The sequence below is a fragment of the Nicotiana tabacum genome, chromosome 17, assembly GCF_000715075.1.
Source record: "Nicotiana tabacum cultivar K326 chromosome 17, ASM71507v2, whole genome shotgun sequence".
NCBI classification, from domain to species: domain Eukaryota; kingdom Viridiplantae; phylum Streptophyta; class Magnoliopsida; order Solanales; family Solanaceae; genus Nicotiana; species Nicotiana tabacum.
In genome coordinates, this window is record NC_134096.1 from 91430231 (window position 1) to 91452137 (window position 21907).

Here is a 21907-nt window from a genome sequence, read left to right on the forward strand (position 1 = left end):
ATGACATCGCGTGAGTCATTTCTTTGCTATAAATAACAAGCTTTTGTTTTAGTTGGAAACACACCAACAAAGAGAGAAAGAAAGAGTAAGGCATCAGAAGGTATAAGAAAATAGTCTGTTAGAAAAATAGAGAGTATGAGTGATATTGTTTGTATGGTGGGAATATCAAAAGAGGGTTATTTCTTTTGAGTATTATAATGACCTTTGGAGTATGTTACTCGGACCTACAAAGTGTAAAAGTCCTTGCTATAGTGATATTTGTTGCTCCTCTTGGGCCGTGGTTTTTTCCCTTATTCAAAAGAATTTTTCACGTAAAATTTGATGTCCTTGTTTCTCTTATTATTACCGTTGATTACTCTATTTTAGTAATCCGCATTTATTACAATCGTATACCGTGATTATTATTTCTGTGGGGGTAATGTTCCCAACAGCTATCACTTTGGGTTTGGTTGTTTATGGATGTATTCATGAATTTAGAATGGCTGAATTTTCTTTGAGCAGTGATTTTTAGTTGGGGTCAGATTCATGTGTTTTCAGTTATCTTTAAATCTAATGATGTTGGTCAAGTATATTATGCTTGGTATTGTGATAAAACTGCAGTTACATTTAGAACCCAGTACCCTGTAACTGAATTATGCATTCTAGAAGATTTATTTGATTTTCCAGACTTCTTTAGCTATACAATTCATAAATATTAGTGGTAGCAATCAACTTTTAGAGGCTAAAATCCATATATGTTCCAAGGATATTAACTTGCATTAGCTTTAGAGGCCATACAAGGAACTGGATTTGAAGCCATATAAATTAGCATGGGTGGAAAAAAAGGACAGCCCGATACACTAAGCTTCCGTAATACGCGGGATTCAGGGAATAATCGAACCACAAGGGTCTACGAAATAATTTTGTGGAAGTTTATGGAATATGCACTGATAATTACATGATTATTGAAAGTTTTCCTTAGATGTCAATTTTCTTTTAGAGAAGCAGACCTCTGTCGTTATTTTTTACTAATTTAAGTGAATTCAAAAGTTGTTTTAAGGTTGTTGTATCTCATTAGTTTGCGACGACTTTGTTCTTTAATGTCGCTTTCTTTGTGGAGTGGGGTATATTGACCAAAAAAAGATTTTAAATATCTTTTAGTTCTAATTTGAAATGGATGTTTTATTGCTTCACAACATGTCGTGAAAAATAAGTTTTGTTACATGTAAGTACATGCAGACCTTTTTAGAACCATCTATCATTTATAGCAACACTTTATAATATAACGGTTAAATTTTCTTTGGAATTAAAATTTCATATTATGTTATATTATATCTTCTCTATAACATTATTTTGCTATAGAAACTAATAGCTTGTTTGGCCAAACTTCTAAAATCAGCTTATTTTGAGAAGTATTTTTTCTCAAAAGTACTTTTGGTGAGAGTAGTTTGTATTTGGCTAATCTATATATCTATATATTATATTAAAAGTACGAAGGCTCTTAGTGTAACGACGCGGTCGGTCGTTTTAAGCATTTGCACTTCGCTCGGTAGTTTGAGGGTATGAGTAGCTCCGTATGATGTATTATAACTTGCGTGAATCCTCGGTCTTGGTTTTCAGGTTAATAGGAATCGATTTGAAAGAATGAATTTCATGATTTAAGCTTTAAGTTGGAAGAGTTGATCAAGTTTGACTTTTTGTGAATTTGATCCTGGAACGGAGTTTTGATGATTCTGTTAGGTCCGGACGGTGATTTTGGACTCGGGCATATGTCCGGATTTGCAATTGGATATTCTAGAAGGATTCGGCACTAATTGGCGAAAGTTGGAAAATTGAAGGTTTGGAAAGTTCATAAATTTGACCAAAAGTTGACTTTGAGGATATCGGATTTAGATTGTGGTTTCGGGAATTGTAATAGCTTTGATATGTCATTTGGGACTTGTGTGCAAAATTTGAGTTCATTCTGGGTTGATTTGATATGTTTCGGCGCGAGTTTCGGAAGTTGAAAGTTCAAAGTTCATTCAAGTTCGAATTGAGGTACGATTCATCGTTTCGATATTGTTATGTGTGGTTTGAGGACTCGAGTAGGTCCGTGTTATGTTATGGTACTTGTTGGCATATTTGGACGGGGTCCCGAGTAGCCCGAGTGAGTTTCGGATGAGGTTCAGATCATTTTTTTTTTTGCATTGTTGAAGGTATGCTGGTTATGGTGCTTCCGCATCTGCGGAAGAATGGACGCAGATGCGAGTCCGCAGATGAGGACAATTGGTCACAGAAGCGCAAACAAGCTTGGCTGGAGATCATCGCAGATGCGGAGGAAGAGGCGCACCTACGTGTGCGCAGAAGAAAAATCATTGGGCGCAGGGGCGGTCCTATGCACAGATACGCGTTCAGTGGTCGCACCTGCGATTGCGCAGGAGCGGATGTTCCACAGGTGCGAAGAGTCATTTTTCCAGTTTTTTTCCGCAGAAGTGGGATTCACGTCACAGAAGCGGGTCATTGTACGCAGAAGCGAAGAAGATTGGGATGAAGCTTTAAGTTCGAGGGTTTGGTCATTTTAGCATATTAGGAGATATGGAGCTCGGATTGAAGTGATTTTTGAATCAATTTTTATCACGTGGTTTGCGTTTCGAGCTGTTCGGAGGTCGGTACGCGCGGGATGGCATTTTTGGAGCATCGCTTGGCTTACTCGATATTGGATTTAGCTTGTTCGAGGTAAGTAACACTTCTAAACTTGGAGCTGAGGGAATGAACCCTGATTATACGTGTTATGTGATTTGTTAGAAGGCAACGCACATGCTAGGTAATGGGCGTGTGGGCGTGCACCGTAGAAATTAAGAAACTGAGCAGTGACTCTTGTTAGAAATCATGCTTAGGCCAATGCTGGTATTATTGGGACCCACTAAGGTCATTTCTGCTTTCGAATTATATGTTTAAATTGTAATTTCATACTCAGTCATATACATTCATCGCATATCATATATCAGTCTCTGTAGTTATTTATTGATACATCGTATCATCATTTTGTGTTTCATTACATTGTGAGCCTGAGAGACTGGAGAGATTGATGACTGAGTGAGGCCAAAGGCCTAATTGTGAAGATATTGATACTATAGCACGTGAGTTGTTCGTGCAGCAAGTTAGTTATCCGTGCGGATCCAGATATTGATACTATAGCATGTGAGATATCCGTCCAACACGTGAGTTATCCGTGCGGATCCAGATATTGATACTATAGCACGTAAGTTATTTGTGCAGCACATGAGTTGTTCGTGCGAATTATAGCGCTTGAGCTGAAGGAGACCCTCCGGAGTCTGCACTCCCTCAGTGAGCACAGTTGTTAGCAGTTATTATGTTTGGGCTGGATCTGCCTTGTACAGTACTGAGTGACTGAGTGTGTTGAGTGTTGAGCATGATGAGTGAGAATATGAGACAGTGAGATTGAGTACTCTAAGAGTGTGAGTACATGAGTTCATTATTGAGATGCGTTGCATTTGACGTGCGTACTTGACATGTAAGCATAGTGTCACAACCCAAACTAACCCTGTCGTGATGGCGCCTATCGTGGAACTAGGCAAGCCGACTCATTTCCAAAACAAATCGATACTTTCATTTCAAAAAAAATTTCAAGGCTATTTAACATAAAAACCTTCGTAAAGGAGTTCAAACCAAAACAAAAGTGCGGAAAAAGAAAAGCCCGACATCGGGGTGTCTCTAGTCATGAGCATCTACTACAACTTGCCTGACAATATCGAGACTAAAATAGCCTGAAAAATAGCTAAATACAACTAAAGAAAGATAAGAAGGAGAAGAGCAGGGCATCGATCGCGAGGCAGCTACCTTGCTATCCCCGAGAAAATCTATAACCGGAATAGTCAACAGCCGCTACCGTGTCCAGTTACACCTGGATTTGCACACAAGGTGCAGGGAGTAACGTGAGTACGCCAACTCAGTAAGTAACAACAGTAAATAAAGACTGAGCAGTAGTGGCGAGCAATAAAGCATATAAAGTTCATATCATGGAATCTCGGTAAAATACAACATGCTTTAAAAATAAGTGTTTGAATCAAATCATCTCGTTTAAACCCAGTTCCAGTAAAAAATCATTTAAAGATATTTTTCAACAGTTTTTCAAACAAAGGCTCAATGCAAAGGTGAGCTAAAAAAATGATGAAATCATAATCAGCCCCTAGGGCAACATCACTCATATACAGCCCCTCAGGCAACCCTCACAATCACTCGTATACAGCCTCTCGGGCAGACCTCACAATCACTCATACCTCTCAGGCATACCTCACAATCACTCATGCCTCCCAGTCACTCAGCACTCGGCACTCGCACTTAGTAGGTAACTGCGCTCACTAGGGGTGTGTACAGACTCCGGATGGGCTGCTTTAGCCCAAGCGCTATATCAAGCCAAATCTTGACATAAATCATTCAGGCCCTCGGCCTATATCAAACATGTTGCGACTTGCAGCCCGATCCCATAAATATCCTCACAAATCAGGCCCTCCGCCTCACTCAGGCATAAATCTCTCAAGTCGCTCGGGCTCTCAGTAAAACAATAGGGTACTCAGCCCAAAACAACATTTATATGCATCAAAACATAGTAATAAAAACCGAGTTATGCAGTAAACAGGTATAACCATGATTGAGTATAGATTTTCAATCGAAAACAGTGAGAGGATAGTAAGAAAAGGCCCCTAAGGGTCCAAATAGCACTGGCACAAGGTCCAAACATGGCATTCAGCCCAATTTACAGAAAATCTTTCTAAAACACATAAGTATCATATAGTTTCAACAAAATATACAATTTTACAGTTGCTACGGGATGGACCAAGTCACAATCCCCAACGGTGCACGCCCACACGCCTGTCACCTAGCATGTATGTCATCTCAAAATAGTAAAATGATACGAAATCCGGGGTTTCATACCCTCAGGACTAGATTTACAATCGTTACTTACCTCAATTCGGTCAAATATCTAACCCGCGATGCTCTTTCTTCTCGACTCGGCCTCTAAATGCTCCGAATCTATTCACAATCAGTACAATACCATCAATATACGCTAATGGAATGAATTCCACAAGAAAAACTACCAATTTAGACCAAAAACTCGAAATTCACTCAAACCCGGCCCCAAGCCCATGTCTCGAAATCCAAAAAAAATTACAAAACTAGAAAGCCCATTCACTCATGAGTCCATACATACGAAATTCATCAAAATCCGACCTCATTTGGCCTCTCAAATCCTTAAATCAAACTCACCAAAATCCCAAGCCCTAACCCCTCATTTTCACCCCTAATTTCCACTAATTACATGATTAAATAACGGAAAATCACCATAAACATGAGTATTAAGGCTCAAGCAACTTACCTCAATGAAAACCCCCATGAATCCCTCTTCAAATCACTCCCAAATGCTCCAAAACCGACTAAAAATGGTGAAGAATGAACCAAAATTCGCGAAGTCTCCTTTATATTTTCTGCCCAAGCCTTTCGCACCTGCGGCCAATTTTCCGCGCCTGCGGTCAAAAATCCTCGAACCTGCGATAATCACTTAAACTCTCAGCCTCCGCACCAGCACTCAGGTCTCTCACCTGCGGGCAATCCTTCGCATCTGCGCTCTAGCCTTGGTCCCCCATTTTCCGAATTTGTGCCCCAGGTCTCGCACCTGTGGGATCGTAGATGCGACAGACTTCTCGCACCTATGCATCCTGCCTAGCCCAGCACTGTCCGCACCTGTGAACTCTCCACGCGCACCTGCGACCTCGCACCTACGGTTCACCCCTCTGCAGGTGCGAAAATATCAGTAGCAGCAGCTTCAGCTACATTTTCCAACTTCAAACAATCCGTTAACCACCCAGAATCACCCCGAAGCCCTCGGGACCTCAATCAAAAATACCAACAAGTTATATATCAACATACAAACTTAGTCGAACCTTAGAATCACTCAAAACAACCTCAAATCACCAAATTACCATCGGATTCAAGTCTAAGAACTTCTAAACTTCCAAATTCGACAACCGATACCGAAACCAACCAAACCACGTCCGAATGACCTCAAATTTTGCACGCACGTCACAAACGACACTATGAACCTACTCCAACTTCCGGAATTCTATTCCGACCCCGATATCAAATTTTCCACTGCCGACCAAAATCGCCAAATTTCTAACTTTCTCCAAGTCAAGCCTAATTCTACTACGGACCTCCAAATCACACTCTGGATGCACTCCTAAGTCCAAAATCACCTAACGGAGCTAACAGAACCATAAAAATTCAAATACGAGATCGTTTACACATAGGTCAACATCCGATTGACTTTTCCAACTTAAACTTCTAAATAGGAGACTTAGTGTCTCATTCCACTCCGAAACCACTCCGGACCCGAACCAACTAACCCGGTATAACATAATACAGCTAAATAATACATAAAGAAGCAGAAATAGGGGAAACAAGGCTCTAACTCTCGAAAAAACCGGCGGGTCGTTACATCCTCCCCTCTTAAACAACCGTTCGTCCTCGAACGAGTCTAGAAACATACCTGGAGTCTCAAATAGGCATGGATATCTGCTCTGCATCTCCCGCTCGGTCTCCCAGGTGGCCTCCTCCACAGGCTGACCTCTCCACTGCACCTTCATCGAAGCTATGCCCTTTGACCTCAACTTTCGCACCTACCGATCCAAAATGGCCACCGGCTCCACATCATAAGTCATATCACCCTCCAACTGAACCGTGTTGAAATCCAAAACATGGGACGGATCTCCAATATAATTCCGGAGTATGGAAACATGAAACACTGGGTGCACACTCGACAAGCTGCGTGGCAAGGCAAGCTTATAAGCCACCTCCCCTATCCTCTGAAGCACCTCAAAAAGCCCAATGAACCGGGAGCTCAACTTGCCCCTCTTCCCAAACCTCATGACACCCTTCATGGGTGATACCTTCAGCAAAACCTTCTCCCCAACCATGAAATATACATCACGGACCTTCCTGTCTGCATAGCTCTTCTGCCTAGACTGCGTCGTGCGAAGCCGCTCCTGAAGCAATTTCACCTTATCTAATGCATCCTAGACCAAGTCTGTACCCAAGAGCCTAGCCTCACCCAGCTCAAACCATCCAACTGGAGATCTACACCTACTCCCATATAAAGCCTCGTACGGAGCCATCTGAATACTCGACTGATAATTGTTATTATATGCTAACTCCGTGAGTGGCAGAAACTGGTCCCATGAACCCCCAAAGTCAATGAGACAAGCGCGCAACATATCCTCCAATATCTGAATGGTGCGCTCGGACTGCTCGTCCGTCTGAGGGTGAAAAGTTGTGCTCAACTCAACCTGAGTGCCCAACTCGCGCTGCACGGCCCTCCAAAACTACGATGTGAACTGAGTACCTCTATCTGAAATGATGGAAACTGGGACACCATGCATGCGAACAATCTCTCGGATGTAAATCTCAGCCAACCGCTCTAAAGTGTATGTAGTTCCAACTGGACTGAAGTGCGCAGACTTGGTCATCCGATCCACAATAACCCAAATAGCATCGAACTTCCTCGATGTCCGTGGGAGTCCAACTACGAAGTCCATGGTGATCCGCTCCCACTTCCACTCTAGGATCTCTAATCTCTAAAGCAATCCACCCGGTCTCTGATGGTCATACTTAACCTGCTGAAAGTTGAGACACCGAGCTACAAACCCAACCATATCCTTCTTCATCCGCCTCCACCAATAGTGCTGTCTCAAATCCTGATACATCTTCGCGACACCTGGATGGATGGAATACCACGAGCTGTGGGCCTCCTTAAGAATCAACTCCCGAAGCCCATCTACATTAGACACACATATCCGCCCCTGCATCCTCAACACACTGTCACTTCCAATAGTCACATCCCTAGCATCACCTCACCGGACCCTGTCCTGAAGAACGAGCAAGTGAGGATCATCATACTGACACTCCCTGATACGGTCATAAAGAGAAGACCTGGAAACCATACAAGCCAATACCCGACTAGGCTCCAAAATATCCAATCTCACAAGCTGGCCCGCTAAGGCCTGAACATCGAATGCCAAAGGTCTCTCTGCTGCTGGAAGATATGCTAAACTCCCCAAACTCTCTGCTCGGCTACTCAAAGCACCGGCCACCACATTGGCTTTCCCCGGATGGTATAAAATAGTGATATCATAGTCCTTAAGAAGCTCCAACCATCTCCGCTGATGCAAATTAAGATCCTTTTGCTTAAACAGATGCTGCAGACTCCGGTGATCAGTGCAGATCTCAAAATAAACCCCATATAAATAATGACGCCAAATCTTCAAGGCGTGAACAATGGCTACTAACTCAAGATCATGGACATGATAGTTCTTCTCATGGGTCTTCAATTGGCGTGAGGCATAGGTAATCACCCTACCCTCGTGCATCAGAACACAACCAATGCCTATCCTCGAGGCATCACAATACATAGTGTAAGAACCTGAAGCAGATGGTAGAACTAACACTGGAGTTGTGGTCAAAACAGTCTTGATCTTCTGAAAGCTCTCCTCACACTCGTCCGACCACCTAAATGGAGCACCCTTTTGGTCAATCTGGTCAAGGGTGAAGCGATAGATGAAAATCCCTCCATAAAGCGACGGTAATAACCCGCCAAACCAAGAAAGCTCCTAATCTCCATGGCTGAGGATGGTCTAGGCCAACTCTGCACAACCTCTATCTTCTTCGGTTCCACTTGAATACCCTCACTGGACACCACGTGCCCCAAGAATGCTACTGAACCGAGCCAAAACTCGCACTTGGAGAACTTTGCATGAAGCTTCTCCTCCCTCAATATCTGTAATACAATCCTCAAATGCTGAGCGTGCTCCTCCTAGCTACGAGAGTACACCAGGATGTCATCAATGAATACAACAACGAATGAGTCCAAATAGAGTTGGAATACACTGTTCATTAAATGCATGAACACTACTGGGGCATTGGTCAGCCCAAAAGACATCACTAAGAACTCATAATGGCCATATCGGGTCCTGAAAGTTGTCTTAAGAATATCCGAATCCCGAATCTTCAGCTGGTGATAACCGGACCTCAAATCAATCTTGGAGAACACCCTCGCTCCCTGAAGCTGGTCAAATAAATCATCAATACGAGGCAAATGATACTTGTTCTTGACTGTGACCTTGTTCAGCTGCTTGTAATCAATGCACATTCTCATGGAGCCATACTTCTTCTTCACAAATAGAACTGGTGCACCCCAAGGGGACACACTAGGCAGAATAAAACTCTTATTAAGGAGTTCCTGAAGTTGTTCCGTCAATTCCTTCATGTCACGCCTCAAACCTGAAGGGGCGTGGGCGGCACCCGGTACCATACTCGGCCCGAGCGTACCACTCTGTAAATGTGAACTCTAGAGGAATAACCCTCAACCTAGGCCGATGAGGCCATATTCTGAATCATCTGGAAATATCGTTTGTCTCATCTAAGGGGTAAACATACCCAAAAACTTATATAGTGTTATACAAACTATACAGGACTTATCTACAAGCCTCTAGAGATAGTTGAACTGTATCATGGTCGGGACAGGGCCTCGACCTACCCATCAAACCTGTATATATATAAAATGGACTCCAAGGTCTAGACCTGGTAACTCCGGGGAAGTGGAGCTTACCAACCAAGCTGATATTTGGCTCTGTCTACTGGGAAGGTCTATCCAGCTGTCTATCAGGACCTGCAGGCATGAAATGCAATGTCCCCAGCAAAGGGACGTCAGTACAAATAATGTACTGATTATGTAAGGCAACAAAATAACTGAAAGCTGAAACTGAATTGATGATATAATAACGGAATGTAACTGGGAGTCAAAAAAAATCTGAAGATATGCTTACCTGCTGATACTGACTCAACTCTCTCCATATAGTATGTAAAATAGTTGTCCCGCCCTATAAGGCTCGGTATGTGTAATTGCCCTACCGTAGTAGGCTCGCTCATAGGCGCTCGGCCATACTAGGCTCTGTATCTCGGCCATTCTGGGCTCGCTCATAGGTGCTCGGCCACAGTAGGCTCGGTATATAACTTACCATCTGATCAGAGGTTGCCCAATAGGGGCCTGCCTACCGATTATAGCTCGATGGTGGTAAAAATTACTGTAACACTGTATATATATATACTCTCTGCTCTCTTAGCTGAAATAAGACAATATTAAACTGAATATGAAGTCCCGATAAGGGAGAATACTGTAACTTCTGAGACTAGGATAATGTGAATAAATTCAGGAATACGAACTTCTCTTTATGCCTCGTTATCAAACTCATATAGTTACGAGATCATGCCAAAATGAAGAAAGGTTTAGCCTTAACATACCTTATCACAATCTTTCCAATCACCAACTTGAACTCTCCTCTTCTCACCTTAATCTACAACAAAGATAATAATACTATCATTAAGTTATGAAAGGTACAACTAACGCACAACGAACGACAAGCTTATTTTGTATTAAAACGGACAACATCTCCCCTATAATCCTTACTTCCTCCAAATTCAAGATAACACCACAACACCAAAAACAACAATAACAACATATATACATTAGTTTCCAACCTTATGCACACCACACAATACTACAAAACAGCCCAACACACCCCAATCTCTTCATACACAAAACGACCACCGTAGTAGTGTCAACAACCCGAAATTGTTACGATGAACAACCAGCCCAACATCCTGCATTTATGTGGTGTTTCTCCACACCCTTCCTCCTCCAAAACTCCACAAAACAGTAGTGAAACACGCTGCCCAGCAGCACCACAAAATAGTCCATAAAACAGTCCACAAAACTGTCCGCTACAAGTGAATAACTCAAACTCACGGCTTCCGATCACCGTCCCGTGAGTTCTTACAAATATAGAACGACTTACTATGCATATACAGCAGAAAAAATGGATGAAAGAGAGCAGTAAACTTACCTTATTTGTTGGATAACTCAGCTCCTATCTTGGTTCTTCAAACTCTAGGCTTTACCTCCAATTAGAACTTGAAAGGGAGAGAAAATCAATTGGGGTTTGGGGAAAATTTTTGGGAGGAGTTTTGCAGAGATTAAATCTGGTTATTTTTCTCTATTATCAACCTAATATATGAAGGGGATAAGACTTTAAAAAGTCCTCTTTGAATGACCCGAACTGGCCCATTTTTGGACGACCCGAAGAGGCCCATTTTTGGATTTTCGTTTAAGCAAGTAGGTGACAGTCTGCGCAGTCTCGGAAAAACTCTCATATCTCTCTACTCTGATGTCGTATTGACAAACGGTTTAATGCATTGGAAAATAGACTCATAGATATTTAATTTGATATGTGTAACACCCCATAACTCTACGTATATTGGGAGAAAATGCCAGTTACATTGGACCCAAAGTTTCAGTAAAACGTATGAACGTAACTTGTGATGACTTTCATCGACTTTTGTTCCACCACTCGCTTGACTTCAAAATATAACACACGGCTATCATACGAATAAAATAACTCATAACATAACCTCCTTATCATGTTAAATACCCTGGTCTCACTCCAAAAGTACATGCTATAACATTCCCCATTTTGTCGATTTTCGACGAAACATTATGTTTTTCAATTCCTTTAGCTTTTGAATCTTCCAACCATCTTTGTACTTTTTGTTCATGATCTTAAATATTTGTAACCTCCGAGGTAATATGATTAACTTACTTTGTAAACTTTTCAAATATGATTTCATTTCTGAGCTTACATCAATTGACTTACGACGTACTCGTACGTACGAAAACATGGGTTGTAACATCATTTCCCCCTTTGGAACATTCGTCCTCGAATGTTAACGGGTGCACATATCAGTCTCATAACCTATATCTCTCATAAATAATTTATTGCTGGCCTTTCCATCTAGGCAACTGTTAAATGAATAAATTCATAGGCCCGGGCATTCCCCCCTTTAGGCCTCTTTCTGACACCACGACTTATGGTCTGAATCCTTCCAACCTCGTAATTATTGCGACCTTCTGTCATGCATCCTGTACGAATTTTTCCTTGTATATGTGCCTATGTGACTCTTTTGTTCCTTTTCCTCTAGCTTTTAGCCAATCTCTAGGCCTCACTTTGGGAACATATATAGAACTATGACAAGTTGTTCCTCCTGGTGTATATAGGTGTAGTAAAGTTCTTTGCTCGGTAATTTGTCAAACTTACGACTGTTGCGATATCTTGTTTCGTAGCCTTGTAAATATATCCTATTGGCTTTACAACATCTAGGTAGGTTATACTACACTATCACACTTACTTCAGTTTATTATTGCCGAGGTTTGCTACCCAACTCCATGTTATCTCTCGCTTCTTATCCTATATGTATAAATCTAAGTCCTTTAGTTCTTCCTCATTACTGTTCATCTTAAAAATAAAGGCCTGATATCATCTCATACTTTGGAACTTTTATCTGCCTATTGTTGATTCACCTTAATGTTGATCTATAATCTACCACTGATAAATTGAAACCTCTTATGTAATACATTGTCCTTAGGGATCACGTCTCATCAGGGAACATCTGAAGTTATTTGCTCGATCCACCTAGGGGCGATACTATACTTCAATAACCGTATTTCATCTCATCCCAATGTGATTCATCTTATGAAGGGTATTCTAATCTCATATGATTCATGAAATCCCTTCTTTTTGAATCATTAACCAATCAATGGCCTTAACGCCATCCTCTTATCTATCACAATTACACTATTATTCTACTACCAGGGCAACATTTCATCTCTTCATATTGCTCAAAGTCTTAGACTCATCTGAGTTCATTCAGGCTATACTGAGTTTTTTTTTTTTTTTATAACTTACGGAAACCATCAGCTCTCTTATTTTGATGGGCTTACTTTTGAGGCCTTACATATTCTCGTCACCTTCTCAATAATCTTGTTGCTTTACCATACTTTAGCTTGCGACCTACACATATCTATTTATAGTACTCATAACTTTCCTTTAACTTTCTAGCACCATACATTTCCTTATGTTATTCAGGAACTTCAAGCGGGACATCAAATTGCCTCTAACTCTTCTTTACTCTCTTAACTAGACCTCTCGGTACTTGGAAACTATAGGCTAGAAGATATGTCCCTGACAACACCACTATCATTTGTGGGTACTAAATCATGGTGCTTCTAGCCCGCTATCTGATGTATGGACTTTTCACAACCTTCTACATTTGAGCATTTCGTACCTTCTTAACCTTTACCTTACTTAGCTTTTAATCTCGCATTGTATCTTTTGTCTCTTTCATAACCTCCCTTCCACATAGGTAGAATTCAGTTCCACCTCTTGAAGCTCTACTATAAACTTGCACCTCTAGTGCATACACAATCCGATGGGAGCTTCATACTTACTCCTAATGAGACTAGTACCCTTTTTTTCTAGCTTTATTGTAGAGCCGTTATAGAATATGGCTGTTGTACTATCTTTCTTGTACCTCTAATGTTAAGAGTATTTTGCAATGTTCAGACTCCTAATTCAGTTAGCTGATGTAACTTGTTAGTTTCTTCTTCTCTCCCAGCCTTTAAGTAGGCTTATGCTATCTTCTGATCTGCTGCTCAGGGTATTATTACTTTCTCCTTTGGTGTACGCCATGGAACATCCATAATATAATCTTCTAACAATTCAAGCCTTTGTCTGTGAGGTGGACTCAATTCTTTTTGTTTTAACTTTACACCGGCGTCTCCTATAGCTGTAGGAATGTCAACATATATGTTGCATGGATAATACTCTGAAATGTTAAGTGCGGTCATAACATAACTAACTCTGGGTCATTGATTTAATAATTCCTTTCGTGCCTTCTTAGTTTTCTTTAAAAGTGCGCAATTACTTCTCTTGGTCGTTCTGCCACTTATTGCATGAATACTTGGCTTATCCTAGTGCCAACACCTATTGGAATTTTGTGCAACTCATATGATCTCAAATATTTCTTTTGATTTTTACTTCCCGTTCATTAGCCACGATAGGTGCCACTTTCTTATGGAGTGTATACAATATTGTAGTGAGACTGTTATAACAAGATCATTTCTTCTTTAGGTCACTATGCTTATGTTGAAGCCTTCTTCCTTATTTCCTCAGCTAGTCTTTCGTTTTAGCACTTAGGGAAGACCCTCTGACTCTTGTAGAGCTGGGAGCTTTTTACATCGTATACCCGACGAAAGATTTGATGTACTGACTCACCAATAATTATCCTTAGTTACTTATCTCTGCGCCCTTATACTCGTAGGGTTACTTCTGCACTCGAATTTTTATTATCTCCTCAGTGGCACTCTCTCTTTTATTTCCATAACACTTATATGGTACTTTTTACTGCCCAACTCCTATCAGAATATTCCTCAAGGATTACGATGTCGTATCTACGAGACCGAATTTCCTATGCTGGGTTTCACTTCATTTATCTTTCATGATCTACTGATTTATCTGAGACATCTTGTCTAGCCATGACTAGGCTCATCCTGCATTCCTGAATGAAGTACTAACTACTTGTCAGTCCATGCTCATATGTACATTCTGGGTAACCTCTCTTTGATTATGTCTTCTGTCTTAACTTAACTTTTGCATTGTCTCCTAATGTATCAAGTGTTCATTCGCACTTATTTATCAATAACATCTGGTGTGGGAACCCTTGCTGCCTCTCCCCGACGTCGTGCTTGCATAATGTTTTGGACTCGAATCATGTCTGTAGGATCTGAATAAATGCAATATCATTCCTTTTACCATTTACTGCATTCTTCCTTTACTATTCCATAGTTACCTGAACCACTTAACTCTGACTTAATACCATATTATACCATCTTTTCCCCTTTAGGGGAGTATTAACATGTAATGCTATGAAGACTTACTTATAAATATTTTACCTCTTCATCTTCGACGTCTTTTCACGTCTTTATTGACTCTTACTTTCCTTGCAGTAACCCTTATGTATCAAGGATAATTGAATATCTTACACACGACGGTATCAGATACCTAGTGTAACTGGAACACTTAGTCCCTTAAGATTAACTTTGCTAAAAGTTCTTGCTTTAGGGAAGCGTCTTCTTGAGTGACCTTTGAAGGTTATTCTTCTGTTGTCGATTGTATTATTTCTAGAATGCGATATTTGAAATTCTCTTGATGTCAACTATCATTACCTCATTTGATCCCTAATTTATATTCAATTTATCTTGTTCACTAGCCCATGCTAATTTCTATTACTCTGGGGGTCTAAATTGTTTTGTCTTTGTAATCACATTGGACGCACCAACTCATTTCTCGAAATGAGAATATGACTTTTGGCCTATACTCTTTTATTGTCTCAAGACCTGTCACCTCTTGTTTTTTTTCATTTTTTTTTCACTTGACTATAGACTCTGTCATCATATCATATTTTGATTTACCGTTATCACTCATTTATCACATCTTACTCATAATACTTCATTTCTCTCTTCTTATTCTCCTGCTAATACTTCTGTTTATCGCATTATTCTGAAAACTTCAACAAAACATTGTTTCACTTTTAGCTCCCCTAGCTCAATCCACCATTTCGGGTTACTCTAACCCAAGCTGGATCTTGATATCCCATCCTTCTCTTAAACTATATATGTTAGCTCCCATAGGGCATAACTGAGATGGGTGTGGCCAATTGTACATACCTCTATTTCTGTTGAAGGTAACTTAGAATCCATTTATTTCTCTGCCTGACGTGGAAATTCGGACAGTCTTCATTAACTAGGTACCTCGTACCCTTCTTCACCTTGCTTCTGTTACATGTTGAAACTTATACTTTTACCTTATGATACTCCCATGGCCTGTTATTCACGGGGTATGTTAGATATTCCCGTCTTAGGGTAAATGGGAAATTCGCATATATGGTAAGCACAATCTAATAGGGTCTCAAACAGGGCCACGTAGTCAAGAATTCTCTCTCTACTAATGCTTTTGCCTACTGTTGTATTATACCTTTAGCTAGCTATAATTTTTCTAATTGAAAGCATCGCTATATCATTGGCAAACATAAGCTTTGACTCGAACTCTTATGACTCAGCTCTATAGCACGATTTGGATTTGAATGAAGGGTAACAAACTCCTAAATGCCTTGTAGCCTCCTGCTTATAAGTGTGGTGCACAACATACCCATAAACAAGACTCTACTAGACACGGCTTGTAGACTCCTTAGGATAGAACTGCTCTGATACCAAGTTTGTCACGCCCCAATCCTGAAGGGGCGTGGCCGGCACCTGGTACCATACTCGGCCCGAGCGTACTACTCTGTAAATGTGAACTCTAGAGGAATAACCCTCAACCTAGGCCGATGAGGCCATATTCTGAATCATCTGGAAATATCGTTTGTCTCATCTAAGGGGTAAACATACCCAATAACTCATATAGTGTTATACAAACTATACAGGACTTGTCTACAAGCCTCTAGAGATAGTTGAACTGTATCATGGTCGGGACAGGGCCTTGACCTACCCATCAAACCTGTATATATATAAAACGGACTCTAAGGTCTAGACCTGGTAACTCCGGGGAAGTGGAGCTTACCAACCAGGCTGATATTTGGCTCTGTCTACTGGGAAGGTCTATCCAGTTGTCTATCAGGACCTGCAGGCATGAAATGCAGTGTCCCTAGCAAAGGGACGTCAGTACAAATAATGTACTGATTATGTAAGGCAACAAAATAACTGAAAGCTGAAACTGAATTGATGATATAAGAACGGAATGTAACTGGGAGTCAAAAGAAATCTGAAGATATGCTTACCTGCTGATACTGACTCAACTCTCTCCATATAGTATGTAAAATAGTTGTCCCGCCCTATAAGGCTCGGTATGTGTAATTGCCCTACCGTAGTAGGCTCGCTCATAGGCGCTCGGCCATACTAGGCTCTGTATCTCGGCCATTCTGGGCTCGCTCATAGGTGCTCGGCCACAGTAGGCTCGGTATATAACTTACCATCTGATCAGAGGTTGCCCAATAGGGGCCTGCCCACCGATTATAGCTCGATGGTGGTAAAAATTACTGTAACACTGTATATATATATACTCTCTGCTCTCTTAGCTAAAATAAGACAATATTAAACTGAATATGAAGTCCCGATAAGGGAGAATACTGTAACTTCTGAGACTAGGATAATGTGAATAAATTCAGGAATACAAACTTCTCTTTATGCCTCGTTATCAAACTCATATAGTTACGAGATCATGCCAAAATAAAGAAAGGTTTAGCCTTAACATACCTTATCACAATCTTTCCAATCACCAACTTGAACTCTCCTCTTCTCACCTTAATCTACAACAACGATAATAATACTATCATTAAGTTACGAAAGGTACAACTAACGCACAACGAACGACAAGCTTATTTTGTATTAAATCGGACAGCATCTCCCCTATAATCCTTACTTCCTCCAAATTCAAGATAACACCAGAACACCAAAAACAACAATAATAACATATATACATTAGTTTCCAACCTTATGCACACCACACAATACTACAAAATAGCCCAACACACCCCAATCTCTTCATACACAAAACGACCACCGTAGTAGTGTCAACAACCCGAAATTGTTACGATGAACAACCAGCCCAACATCCTGCATTTATGTGGTGTTTCTCCACACCCTTCCTCCTCCAAAACTCCACAAAACAGTATTAAAACACGCTACCCAGCAGCACCACAAAATAGTCCATAAAATAGTCCACAAAACAGTCCGCTACAAGTGAATAACTCAAACTCACGGCTTCCGATCACCGTCCTGTGAGTTCTTACAGATATAGAACGACTTACTATGCATATACATCATAAAAAATGGATGAAAGAGAGCACCAAATCAATACCAAAGTCAATATCCCTGTCAGGCGGCATGCCCGGCAGGTCTGCAGAAAACACATCCAGAAAATCACATACCACCGGAACAAAATCAATAGTAGGAGTCTCTGCACTAACATCCCTCACAAAAGCCAAATAATAGGCAACCCTTCTCAACCATACGCTGAGCCTTCAAATATGAAATCACCCTACTTGGTACATAATCTATAGAACCGCTCCACTCAACCCTTGGAATTCCTGTCATAGCTAACGTCACGGTCTTTGCGTGACAATCTAGGACAGTATAACATGGATATAACCAATCCACACCCAATATCACATCAAAGTCAACCATACTGAGCAACAATAGATCCACTCGTGTCTCCAGACCCCTAATAGTCACCACACATGACCGATATACGCGGTCCACAATAATAGTATTGCCCACAAGAGTAGATACATGAACAGATGAAACTAAAAACTCATGGGGTATATCCAGAAAATAGGCAAAATACGAGGAAACATATGAATACGTGGAACCAGGGTCAAATAATACAAAGGCATCTCTGTGACAAACAGTGACAATACCTGCAATCACAGCGTCTGAAGCAATAGTATCTGGTATGGCACGGAGGGCATAGAAACGGGCCTGGCCACCCCATGATCTGCCTCCCCCTCTAGGGCGACCCCTAGGTGACTGACCTTCACCCCGAGCTGACTGGGCGAGTGGTGAAGTAACTGGTGCTGAAGTTGAAGGCTGACTCCTCTGCTGAGATAGACCTCTATGACGACGAAGACACTGCCTCCACATATGCTCAAACTCCCCACACTCAAAACAACTCCCTGGTGCTGGTGGCGGGAACCGAAGGGAGCCCCAAGAACCGGGATAACTGGTAGAAGAACCTGGCATAGAAGAGCCCTGAACTGGTGGAGCACGGGACGAACTCTGAGCTGGAAGGGAACCGAGTGATGAGTGGCCCTGATGAGAACTATGAGAACCATGGCCAGATGATGCATCACGGTGAAATGGCCGAGATGATTGAGCATGTCTGAAATGACGACCTCTACCGTGCTGGAACTGACCCCCAAAAAGAGCACCACTGAATCCACCCTGACCACGAGGCCACTTGGCCTCCCTCTCAACCCTCTCCTGACCGCGAACCATCTCAATATGCCGAGCAATGACGACAACATCATCAAAGGTAGCACCAGACACCCTCTCTCTGGTCATAAGCAACTGTAGCTGAAAAGGGAGACCATCAATAAACCTCATGATCCTCTCCCTGTCCGTGGGAACCAACCAGATAGCATAACGGGCCAACTTCGAGAATCGCATCTCATACTGCGTCACAGACATATCACCCTGGCAAAGCCGCTCAAACTGTCTGCGCAGCTCCTTTCCGCGGGACCGAGGCACGAACTTCTCCAAAAAGACCATGGAGAACTGTTGCCAAGTAAGGGGTGCTGCGCCAACAGGCCTATGCCTCTCGTAAGTCTCCCACCATCTGAGTGCAACCCCAGAAAACTGAAAAGTAGTGAATAAGACCCCACAAGTCTCAAGAATACCAACAGTATGGAGTATCCTCTGACACCTGTCCAAGAAGTCCTGAGCATCCTCCCTCTTTGTGCCACTGAAAGATGGCGACTGGAGTCTCCCAAACCTCTCCAACCTACGCTGATCATCCTCAGGCATAGCAGGAATCACATAATCCTGTGAAGCTGCAACTGGCTGGGCCGGTGGTGCCCCCTGTGTCTGGAGTCCCTGAACAACCTACTCGGGTGTGCGAGCGACGGGAGTCTGAGTGCCTGTGCCTCTCCCGGCCTGAGAAGTGGCTGCAGCCGTCGAGATAGAGATTGCCTGAGCAAGGCCGGTACACGCTGTCAGAATCTGAGCTAGGGCCTCCTGAAGGCCTGGAATCACAATAGGCACAAGTGGTGCCTGAGCTGGTGCATCAACAACTCGAATCCGGTCCTGATCTGGGGCAACTGGTAGATTTGCAGGTACTGCCCCAGCTGCGGTGTGGGTTGCACCTCTGCCCCTACCACGGCCTCTACCGCTGCCTCGGCCTCTTGTGGCCCTGGCTGGTGGTACTGGTGGCTGGCCCTCCTGACTGGTAGTAAGAGTCCTCACCATCTGTGAGAGAATGAAACAACATATGTTTAGTTACTAGAATCAATAGATTCGCACAACAAGAATTCAAGAATGTGGAGTTTCCTAAGGGTTCTGCAGCCTCTCAAAGATAAGTACAGACGTCTCCGTACCGATCCAAAAGACTCTACTAAACCCGCTCATGACTCGTGAGACCTATGTAACCTAGGCTCTGATACCAACTTGTCACGACCCAAACTAATCCTGTCATGATGGCGCCTATAGTGGAACTAGGCAAGCCGACTCATTTCCAAAACAAACCGATACTTTCATTTCAAAGAAAATTTCAAGGCTATTTAACATAAAAACCTTCGTAAAAGAGTTCAAACCAAAATAAAAGTGCGGAAAAAGAAAAGCCCGACATCGGGGTGTCACTAGTAATGAGCATCTACTACAACTTGCCTGACAATATCGAGACTAACATAGCCTGAAAAATAGCTAAATACAACTATAGGAAGATAAGAGAGAGAAGAGCAGGGCAGCGATCGCCAGACAGCTACCTTGCTATCCTCGAGAAAATCTGTAACCGGAATAGTCAACAGCTGCTACCATGTCTAGCTACACCTGGATCTGCATACAAGGTGCAGGGAGTAATGTGAGTATGCCAACTCATTAAGTAACAATGGTAAATAAAGACTGAGCAGTAGTGACGAGCAATAAAGCATATAAAGTTCATATCATGGAATCTCTGTGAAATACAACATGCTTTAAAAATCAGTGTTTGAATCAAATCATCTCGTTTAAACCCAGTTCCAGTAAAAAATCATTTAAATATATTTTTCAACAGTTTTTCAAACAAAGGCTCAATGCAAAGGTGAGCAAAAAATTTGATGAAATCATAATCAGCCTCACGGGCAACATCACTCATATACAGCCCCTCGGGCAAACCTCACAATCACTCGTATACAGCCTCTCGGGCATACCTCACAATCACTCAAGCCTCTCAGACACCCGGCACTCAACACTCGCACTCAATAGGTACTTGCGCTCACTGGGGGTGTGTACAGACTCCGGATGGGCTCCTTCAGCCCAAGCACTATATCAAGCCAAATCATGGCATAAATCACTCAGGCTATTGGCCTATATCAAACATGTTGCGGCGTGCATCCCGATCCCATATATATCCTCACAAATCATTCCCTCGGACTCACTCAATCATAAACCTCTCAAGCCGTTCGGGCTTTCAGTAAAAAAAATAGGGTACTCAGCCCAAAATAACATTTATATACATCAAAACAAAGTAATAAAAATCGAGTTATGCAGTAAACATGTATAACCATGACTGAGTATAGATTTTCAATCGAAAATAGTGAGAAGATAGTAAGAAAAGGCCCCTAAGGGTCCAAACAGCACTAGCACAAGACCCAAACATGGCATTCAACCCAATTTATAGAAACTCTTTCTAAAACACATAAGTATCATATAGTCTCAACAAAATATGCAACTTTACAGTTGCCACGGGACGGACCAAGTCATAATCCCCAATGGTTCACGCCCACATGCCCGTCACCTAGCATGTGCGTCACCTCAAAATAGTAAAATGATACGAAATTCGGGGTTTCATACCCTCAGGACTATATTTATATTCGTTACTTACCTCAATCCGGTCAAATCTCTAACTCATGATGCTCTTGCCTCTCGACTCGGCCTCCAAATGCTTCGAATCTATTCACAATCAGTACAGTACCATCAATATATGCTAATGGAATGAATTCCACAAGAAAAATTACCAATTTAGACCAAAAACCCAAATTCACTCAAACCCGGCCCCCGGGCCCACGTCTCGAAATCCGATAAAATTTACAAAACTAGAAAGCCCATTCACTCACGAGTCCATACATACAAAATTCATCAAAATCTGACCTCATTTGGTCCCTCAAATCCTTAAATCAAACTCTCCAAAATCTCAAGCTCTAACCCCTCATTTTCACCCCTAATTTCCACTAATTA